This window comes from Carcharodon carcharias, chromosome 3 (assembly GCF_017639515.1).
Source record: "Carcharodon carcharias isolate sCarCar2 chromosome 3, sCarCar2.pri, whole genome shotgun sequence".
Taxonomy (NCBI): domain Eukaryota; kingdom Metazoa; phylum Chordata; class Chondrichthyes; order Lamniformes; family Lamnidae; genus Carcharodon; species Carcharodon carcharias.
The window spans coordinates 50,321,353-50,329,967 of record NC_054469.1 but is presented as its reverse complement, the minus strand read 5'-3'; the positions used below and the strand labels follow the sequence as shown (position 1 = coordinate 50,329,967).

At 40.5% G+C, this 8,615-nt stretch overlaps 1 protein-coding gene across 9 annotated transcripts in view; it reads left to right on the top strand.

Annotated features, from left to right (window-relative positions):
* The first annotated feature begins 354 nt into the window (after positions 1–354).
* Positions 355–8,615, top strand: part of svila (supervillin a) — a 317,393-nt gene continuing 309,132 nt past the window's right edge. For 4 of the 9 annotated variants that reach the window (XM_041183461.1, XM_041183460.1, XM_041183457.1 and 1 more), the window contains exon 1: positions 356–845. The gene's annotated coding sequence lies outside the window, so the exon portion shown is untranslated. Of the gene's footprint in view, positions 846–8,615 lie in introns of all 9 variants that reach the window. The other 5 variants (XM_041183456.1, XM_041183466.1, XM_041183463.1 and 2 more) reach the window with 5 other exon arrangements.

Sequence of the window (8,615 nt, the reverse complement as noted above, 5' to 3'; positions counted from 1 at the left end):
TTCGAAAATCAGTCAATAACTTGTTTTCAACCCGTGTCGTGTGGGAGCATTATCAAAGTCGCTTGCTACATTTATCTCGATGTTCTTGGTACGACACTCGAGCTTCAAAATGTGTTTTGCTTGCAAATGATTAAAAATAAACACATTGCTCATGAAACAACACTCACTCCAGCGTACACATACACACCCTTGGCCGCGGAGGGAGAGAGAGACAGAACTGCCTGCCTCACGTCGTCCGGAAGTGTCGGTTCGTCACCGGCTTCAGTTTACCTACTTTTGAAAAAAAAAAGAATTAAATTACAAATAACACCCAGCCGTGCTTAAACTCGGACCATAGGTCCCGCACACCAAAAAAAGTGAAGGATTTGCACATTTTTTTTTCTCTCATGCATTTCTTTTTGAGGGACCGTTGTTTGATTTGGTTGTGAGGTCGGTGCAATGAGTTTGTATATTTTTTTTCTCTCTCTCTTTTTGTGCTGGAGTAGCGGAAGTTAGAGGAGAATAAGTGAAGTGCTTTGTGCAGGGTTACACTGAGGGGACAGGATCAGAAAAGTATCTTTCCCGGGACAAGTAGCAGAAGCCGCCGCGCGCTCTCCAGCTGCAACTTCGGCCACAAGTTCGCCTGCAGAGGCGACACATTGTTGCACCGCTTTCCTTTTGACAGTTGCCTCTTTTTTCAATTCTTTTTGATTTGGACACATTATTATTTCTGGTAGCGAGTGGTGTGTTTTTTTTTCATATAAATGAGAAGATGATGGTGACGACGACAGAGCAAAGCCACTGCCTCCAAAACCGCCAGTAATTGCTGCAAGGAAACCGCTCCAAGATCGGGCTGTAACCGGAAGGTAGGATTTTTCAAAAAGTTTGTTAAAAAATTTATTTCTTTTTAAAAATCTTTCATGTGATGTATTTGTTGACGAAACATGTCTGCACAGGATGTAAATAAACTGGAGTGTGGTGCGAAAATAAAGAATTGTTTCATAGTCACAGTGCAGCGGGCAGGCGGGCATTTGTGACTGTTTCGGGGATTATACCCTACATACACAGCTCTGTGCGTGTGTGTTACAACTTCAGGCTGACAATATTCCCTTGTGGTACTGAGCTTGGCACTTTGCTCTAAATTCCCCCAGGGTGTGAATGTACTTCGCTGCAGCACTTGCACTTTTGCACATTTGCCTGTCTGCATCGCCCATTGTGTTGACACGCTCTTTCTCGTGTACTTTCTGTGTAAGTGGTAAGTCTGATAGTGCTTGTGTGTTTTTGTTTGTTGGTCCTACATGCTTTCCCTCCAGCGATTTCCATGTTGCTGAAGATGCTGCTTTCAGGGGAGGAGATGCCTATCTGATGGACCTGGATTCAGTTTTTGCAGCTGTCGAATCGACAGGATATATTTCTGTTGTTCACAGCTTACTTACGTGAGACCAATATTCACCAGAACACCATCTGTTTGTAACTTGAGCTTTTAACTTGGACAATTTTTCCTCCTCTTGCCTCTTTCGTCCCCCCCCCCCCCCCACACACACACACACACACACACACGCACAAAAGTTTCCAATTGTTGAACCAAAGGGATTTCATAAGAATTTGAATGTGTTGGGTGAGACAGGATTTTTTTTTCTAAATTTCCACAATGACGATTTTGATTATGTGCATTTTTGAAAAAAATATTCCAGCTGATCTTCCGTAGCATTGCACTCAGACAAAAGTCGTGAAGCTTTTCTTCCTGTCACGTCCTCTCTCCTCGACTTCCAATCTCCCAATTCCTCGTTTTCACGGTCATTGTTTGTGAACCACTCTTTGTCTCATTCTTTCTCTTGACTTTTTTCTCTCTAGCTTTTTTTCTCTCTTTCTTTTGTACAAGTATCTCCTTATTGCTATATTTTACTCTTGCTTTAAATATCTTGCATACTTCCATTTTTCTCTTACTATGCTGTTGATGTTCTTTTTAAACTTGGCACACTACTTCTCGCCCACTTTCTTTTGTTTGTAGATGATGCAGCATTGTGGTTCCAAATAACTGGAGAAATTATCTTGCCCTCCCATTGAAGTAGGAGTTGTGTGCATCCCTTTTGTGCTAAGGAGCAGCAGATCCAAGCACAGGCTGGGGGCCAGAACATGGGGCAAAAGATTGGATGGAATAGGGAGGCTGTGTTGGACAGACCTGGAATGCAGGGTCTGTGTGAAGAGTTGGGTAGAAAAATCAGAAGTGGACTCTAGTAACTTGTGATGCATTAAAGGACATATCACTGATAATCAGATTTGTGGAACACAATGGATCCTTAAGGACAAAATCCTGTATGTAATATTTCTATCTGAGATTACTCACATCTTTTTTAATATAAGTATCCTTAAATATAAACTGAGAAACTGAATAGCAAATATCACAAGTGAGTTTAGTGACTAACATGAACATTTATTTGTAGCATAGAAATAATCTGCCATTTTGATAGCAGTAATGTTCTGCAATATTTACAGGGCCATGGGCCTTCAGAGTCTGGGGAGGTTGGCAGCGCACACACAGGGTGGAGTTGGCCAGGGAGCTGACTGCTGCTCTTCAGGTGGAGCATGGACGTTTTCTGTGCTGGACTGCTGTAAGTGGGCCTTGTAGGAAGGCATAGGAGCCGGATTATTTGATACAGGCCTTTGTGTGAGGGATGGAGCTGAGAGTTGAGGGGCAAAGATTAGGAAAATGCCCTGGATGGAAGATTAATGAAGGAAATGGGAACTAATGACAGCTGAAAATGGATTGAGAATTGACAAAAATCACCTGGTTAGTGTAATTAGGACCAGTTTTGGGTTTGCTTGATTTGAGGATGATCCTGTGTGATTATCATGGGAAATTAACAGGCACAAAGGTTCATTACAGTACTACAATTATGGTTATACATAATTACAGGTTGAATATAGGTGTGCTATTCATAAACACAAAGCAGAAATTTATTTGTTTACTCCTGATCACACACTGCTTAGATTGTGGAAGTAGGAGACCTAATTTTCAAAGTTTTGTTTCACAGCTCTTTTTATGTAATGTGAAATCTTTGCTTAAGGGTTTTTTTTAATATGGAACCATTCAGTTTGAATATTGTGCTCTTTGACTGTTTCTACTCTTTAATTGAGGAACTGTAAATACTGAAACAAACAATCCTTGAATATTGTGGGGCTTGGACCTTTTTAAAAGGCTGCTGTTTTCATTTAAAAAGAAAAGATCTATTTACAGACACATGGCTCTGACGTATCTTGTCAATTCATTATTCTGTCACATATGGCATCACGATGAATGATTCTCATATTCCATGTGCTGCATGCTTTGTTTTTGAAGACAGAGCCCTTTTAAAGGTATACCTGCAACTTCAATTAAACTGAATTGTAATCAGTGTACCCAAATTTGGTAATTTTAATGTACAGATTTTAAAACAATTTTATTGTAGTTTGTTCCTATTATTCATCAGGCAGTCTAGGAACAGGCCTTAAAGTGAGAGAAAGGCATTTTGTTAAAGTCCACAGCTCACATGCTGTTTCCTGTGGATACATCTTTTCTCTAGGGGTGCAAGTTAAGGATAGCCTGGCATGTGCTCAGTGTGTATTGTGCTTTTTCCTTTAAAAAGGACCCTCTCTTATCTGTGAACCCAGACTGCATTTCCCATTGGTCCCAGGGAGGATAGGGGTAAAGTTCTTGAAATCTGCCTGGTTTTTGGTGGAATTGTAGGGGCTACTGTAATATATGCCTGTTTTGAAATGCTATATTGTCATTCTTTTGATTTGAGGAAGGGAACTGGTGGTCTGCCTCCCTCCTATTTCCCCTTCCTTTTGGCTGTTTTAACCCCAGAGGTGACTAGATTAAGCAATGTGCCGTATTAAAATAAACCCATCCCATATGACCCTGCTTTAAATCTATATTTTCAGGAAGAATTATGATTAACAGACTGATTCAGTAAGACTAAGATTTTAGACATATTAGTTGGTGCCCTAAAGTGAAACAATTCCTTGTGTTCATTAATATAAGTGCTACATTTTTCTATTTTAATGACTTGAATGTATGCATGCATGATTTTAAAGCTATATTTAGATGTGCATATTGTCCACACATTTGTTCTGTGTTTGTTTTTTGAAAATTTTAATTTTCACATCCTCAGTTAGAATGGATGCACACATTGTAAAACAAAAATCACTCTGTATTTCTGTGAAAAATTAGTAGGGAGAGTTTCTGCTAGCTGAACTGTGCTGTGACATTATAAACAACTGTGGGAACATTTCCTGTTGGTGTCTGTAGTAGAATTACATGCATTTTCTGTTTGACCATTTCACTAGAAACGTCGAGCTGAGCAAACCTTCCTGCGTTTTTTAACAATGTTACTTCCCATAGCTGCTGAAAGGAATCATCTCCACAGGCATTCTTCTTTTTCATATTAATTCTTGGGATATGGACATAGCCAGTAAGGCTGCATTTATTGCCCATCCCTCATTGTTAAAAGAAGATGCTTGTGGTCAAACTGAGTGGCTTGTTAGGTAACTTTAGAGAGCAATTAAGAGTCAAACACATTGGTGTAAGAATGGAGTCACACATAGGGTAGGCTTAGTAAGGAGGACTGGTTTCCTTCCTTAAACGCCTTTAGTGAAATAGCTTGAGGGACAAAACTATGGCAAATGAATTTCAATGTAGGCAAATGTCACCTACTTTGGACCTAAAAAAGGATAGACAAGAGTACTTTCTGAATGATGCAAACCTAGAAATTGTGGAGGTCTATGTCCATTGATCATTAATCACTAAAATGTTGTGACCAAATTCAGAAAATAATCATGAGGATTAATGGAATGCTAGCCAGATTAGAATTCAAGGGTGTAGAAGTCATTCTACAGCTATGTACAGCCCTGGTTAGACCACACCTGGAGAACTGTGAGGAATTCTTTACACCACGTCTTAAGAAGAGTAAACATTGGCCTTGGAGAAAGTATAATGTAGTTGTATACTGCAAGGGTTAAATTATGAGAAGCAGTTGTATTCCCTAAAATTTAGAAGATTAAGGATTTGATCAAAGCTTTCAAGATATTAAGGGGAACAGATATGGTAGACAGAGAATCTCCTTCTGTTGATTGGGCTGTCTAGGACTAAGGGGAATAGCCTAAAAATTAGAGCCAGACCTTTCAGAAGTGGAATTAGGAAACACTACTACACACAAAGGGTGATACATGTTTGGAACTCTCTTCAGTAAATGGCAATTGATGCTAGATCAATTTTAGTTGTAAATCTGAGATTGTTAGATTTTTGATCACCAAAGATATTAAGAGATGTAGGCAAAGATGGGGATATGCAGTTAAGTCACAGATCAACCACCACTAGTGAATGGTGGAACTGGCTTGAGGAGTTAAATGGCCTACACCTGTTCCTTTTTTTAAATTCTTTCACAGGATATGGACATCACTGACGAGGCCAGCATTTATTGCCCATCCCTAATTGCCCATGAGAGGTGGTGGTGAGCTACCTTCTTGAACCACTGCAGTCCATGTGGTGTAGGTACACCCACAATGCTGCTAGGGAGGGAGTTCTAGGGTTTTGACTCAGCGACGGTGAAAGAACAATGATATATTTCCAAGTCAGGGTGATGAGTGGCTTGGAGGGGAACTTGCAGGTGGTGGTGTGCCCATGTGCCTACTGCCCTTGACCTTCTAGTAGGTAAAGGTCACGGATTTAGAAGGTGCTGTCTGAGCTTTGGTGAGTTCCTGCACTGCACCTTGTAGAAACATCCTCTGACTTCTACACTGCCATCCATTCCAAATTAGCGGGTATCTTGTACAATGTTTTAGTGTGCAGTTTATCTACAGCCAGTAGAATCACTCTCCGCTGCTGCCACTGTGCATTGTTGGTAGAGGGAGTGGATGTTGCTGGTTGGACATTCCTAGTTCCTCGTGAATCAGTTAGGTTTTTGCAGAAATCTGACAGCTTCATGGTCACCTTTATGGATATCAGTTTTTTTATTTTTCACATAGAACCACAGAAGGTTTACAGCACGGAAAGAGGCTACTTGGTCCATCGTGTCTGCAACAACCAAAAAACTGCTCAGCCTAATCCCACTTTCCAGCATTTGGTCTGTAGCCCTGCAGGTTATGCCATTTGAAGTACATATCCAGATGTCTTTTAACTGACTTGAGGGTTTCTGCCTCTACTACCCTTTCAGGCAGTGAGTTCTAGACCCCCACAACAATCGGTGTGATTTTCTTTTCTTTATCTCCCCTATAATCTTTCTACCAATGACTTTAAATCTATGCCCCCCTAAAATAAATAGGCCCTTCTCATTTCTATCCAGGCCCCTCACAATTTTGTACATCTCAATCAAATCTACCCTCAGCAACATCAATGTGGTTGACTCTTAATTACCATCTGAAGTGACCTAGCAGGCCATTGGGTGTGTCACCATCTTTCCAGAGCATCTAGAATATTGGCAGTAAATGCTACCCTTTGCAGAAATGCCCATGCACTAAGAATGAATAAAAAGCACATCGCCACCCGCATCCTAGCAATTTAGAAACATCCTCTGACTTCTACACTGCCCTTCAATACCAGTATCTTGACCAGTATTTTAGTGTGCAGTTTATCTACAGCCAGTAGACTCATAAACTTTTCTTTCTACTTTATTTATTCCTAGCTCCTTCATTCTTTTATTTAGTCCAAATGTCTAATCTGTTATCCATTTAATTGTCTTTGGTACCTGTTGTGGTGCAATAATCAGAAGTGTGAAAAAAACCTTCAGGTATGGCTGAAGCAGTGTACTATCCAAGTTAACTAAAGCCCCCTAGAACTTATATTCCATCCCTCTGGCATCATATCTATCCTGTTTCTGGAATTTTTGACCACTTTTTTCCCCAGAATCAGGATTGGACTCATTTAAAAATGTGCTTTTAAGCTCAGGCTTACTTTAATGGGGTTAGATTTACAAGTTGCAGATGTGCATAATGTTTAGATGCCTCGCTTGACATAAAACATCCCGTGAACAATGGGAAATAATTTGACATTCCAGCAACTGTTCATAGTCCTTGCTGCTGTGATAACTCTATGGATTTGAAAAGTTAGGCTGGTGGGCCCCCTTTCATGGGTGGGAGAGGTAGTCAGTTTTGACTAAAAACCTACATGGCAGCCATGTTTTGATTTTTTTCAAAAAGCACAAGTTGCCAAAACAGCAAACAGATTAAGGTGGCAATCGAGCTAACTGGACCTGTCAAGCGAGTAAGGAATATATATAGAAGTGAGGATCTGGGTGACTCCTGAGGATGAGAAGAATTTCAAAACCTTTGCAAATCTCTGATGGCCAGTATAAATGCCCATTTGTTTGGAGTTCATGCTAAGAGACTGAAGAAAGCAGAGGAGGATGTTGAGAAGTAAAATATAAAATATCTGGAACTATTCAATAAATAGCTCATTTTTTTAAAAAGGGGAAACGAAACAGGAGAGCGACAGCAAAGTGCTGTGAGAAGATTTTTAAATAAAAGCCAGAAGACTGTTGGGGAGATGTCTTGCCCTGGAATCTATAGTCCATAGTAGACAATTAAATGGATAACAGATTAGACATATAGTCCATATAGTAACATAATCCATTGAAGTTTATTCATTATGCTGTATCGCTTCATTGTATAAGTCATATTCATTGAACAAAGTGACTCTGATTATAATTGTTGCTCTTTATGGTTCACTTTGCTGCAGAATAAAACAGTTTTCACTTTTAACCAAGTTTATCTAACCTAGTGTTAACCTGATTTTTCTTTGGAGAGATTGTAGAAAAATATAATATGGTCCAGATTATAGGGAGCTTCATTGATACACTCTTGGGCCCTGCTACAGAGAAGTAGATTTTGGCAGTGAGAGCCAACTCCCATAAAAATAAAACAGTCAGAGCCCACTGAGCCCAAGATGTTTTCTTTAATCTTTTTATGGGATGTGGACATCACTGGCTGGGCCAGCATTTATTGCCCATCCTTAATTGCCCTTGAGAAGGTGGTGGTGAGCTGCCTTCTTGAACCGCTGCAGTTCACATGGTATAGGTGCACCCACAGTGCTATTAGGGAGGGAGTTCCAGGATTTTGACGCAGCGACAGTGAAGGAATGGTGATATATTTCCAAGTCAGGATGATGAGTGGCTTGGGGGAACTTCTAGATGGTGGTGTTCCCCTGTATCTGCTGCTGTTGTCCTTCTATATGGTGCAGTCATGGGTTTGGAAGGTGCTGCCTAAGGAGTCTTGGTGAGTTTCTGCAGTGTATCTTGTAGATGGTACACACTGTTGTTACTGTGCGTTGGAGGGAGTGATTGTCTGTGAAAGGGATGCCAATCAAGTGGGCTGCTTTGTCCTGGACGGTGTCAAGCTTCTTGAGTGTTGTTGGAGCTGTACTCATCCAGGCAAGTGGAGAGTATTCATTCCTGATTTGTGCCTTGTAGATGGCGGACAGGCTTTGGGGAGTTAGGAGGTGAGTTACCTGTCGCATGATTCCTAGCCTCTGACCTGCTCTTCTGGTCAATGGTAACCCCTAAGATGTATTTATGGAAGACATGAATTTTTAACAACACTAAAGATTGTTTTATTTCTTCATGGGAAATGAGCATCACTTTCAAGGTCAGCATTTATTGCCT